The sequence below is a fragment of the Mandrillus leucophaeus genome, unplaced genomic scaffold (assembly GCF_000951045.1).
Source record: "Mandrillus leucophaeus isolate KB7577 unplaced genomic scaffold, Mleu.le_1.0 Scaffold266, whole genome shotgun sequence".
Taxonomy (NCBI): Eukaryota; Metazoa; Chordata; class Mammalia; order Primates; family Cercopithecidae; genus Mandrillus; species Mandrillus leucophaeus.
The window spans coordinates 867,843-869,312 of NW_012102765.1; the positions used below are offsets into that span (position 1 = coordinate 867,843).

Genomic DNA, 1,470 nt, shown 5'->3' on the forward strand with positions numbered 1-1,470 from the left:
CCTCAGGTGATCCACCTGCCTCAGCCTCCCAAAATGCTGGGATTACAGGCGTAAGCCACCATGCCGGGCCTAATTATTATTATTATTATTTTTAAACAGAGTCTTGCTCTGTTATCTATATTATCTAGGCTGGAGTGCAGTGGCCTAAGCTCAGCTCACTGCATCCTCTGCCTCCTAGGCTTGAGTGATCTTCCCACCTCAGCCTCCCAAGTAGCTGGGACCACAGTCATGCACTACCATGCCAGGCTAATTTTTTAATTTTCTGTAGAGACAGGGTTTTGCCATGTTATCCAGACTGGTCTCAAACTCCTGAGCTCAAGCCATCTACCTGCCTTGGCCTCCCAAATCCCAGCTCACCTGCTGGAATTATAGGTGTGAGCCACTGCTCCCAGCCTGAGAACTATTTCAATAATAATTATCTAAAGGATAAAACTGGGACACTCATAGAAATATACATAAAATAAACACATGTCAAAGATTGTACTAAACTCATGGCTTCATGAGAGAACCAATAAGATGTTATAACTGGTTCAAAGAGAAGTCAAATAACACACATATACAGGCAGTCAAGAATGCAGAAATAAATTTCCTAACAGTGCAAAACTGGTCAGTATCCCACAAGGCAATAATCAATTGCATCTCCACCACCAAAAAAGTTCATTTCCATTTCTCTGGACAAGTTATTTGTATTTCTACCTTTTTTTTTTTTTTTTTTTTTTTACAATTTATAAAGTTATTAAATAAATTAAAAAAAAAAAAAACCCTAAAAAAAAAAAAAAAAAGGCACCAATTGCATTCAGGAGGGCTCCACCCTCGTGACCTAATCACCTCCCAACGCCCCCACCTCCAAATACTATAACATTAGGACTTAGGATTTAACATTCAAATTTGGAGGTGGTCACAAACATCTAGTCTGTAGCAGCGGTCCACTCTGACTGGACACAAACTTCCGGGCTAGACGTAAGCATTGTTTGCCAACACATGGCCTGTGTTGGTTCTACCCAAGTGGCCATTCTGAGTTCTGTTACTGAGACAATTGCCAGAAGCACACACCCAAAGAGGCTATTCACTACATTTCCAGTGTCAGTGCAGGGTGGACACTGCAGCCAGATTCTGCCCTCTTGGCTCCTCTCAGACTCACCTCGTGTACTTACTATTTCTGAAGTAAACGAGAAGCAAATTTCACTCACCCAGAAGCATCTGAAGGGCTTGATCCTGTGTGAAGTGAGATTTGTAGGGCAGTGGAGCTCCTCACATCCCAGCTCTAAATAGACAGTGGATGTTACATCTATATATACTATTCAATATATATACTATCAAATATGTATACTATATATACTATCAAAGTACATATATAATATACACTATATACCAAATATATATATCTATATATACTATCAAATATATACTATATACCAAATATATATACTATCAAATATATACCATATATATATCTATATATACTATCAA

At 38.8% G+C, this 1,470-nt stretch overlaps 1 pseudogene; it reads left to right on the top strand.

Annotated features, from left to right (window-relative positions):
• LOC105542716 overlaps nt 1–1,470 on the top strand; it is a 42,111-nt pseudogene that overhangs the window by 36,324 nt on the left and 4,317 nt on the right.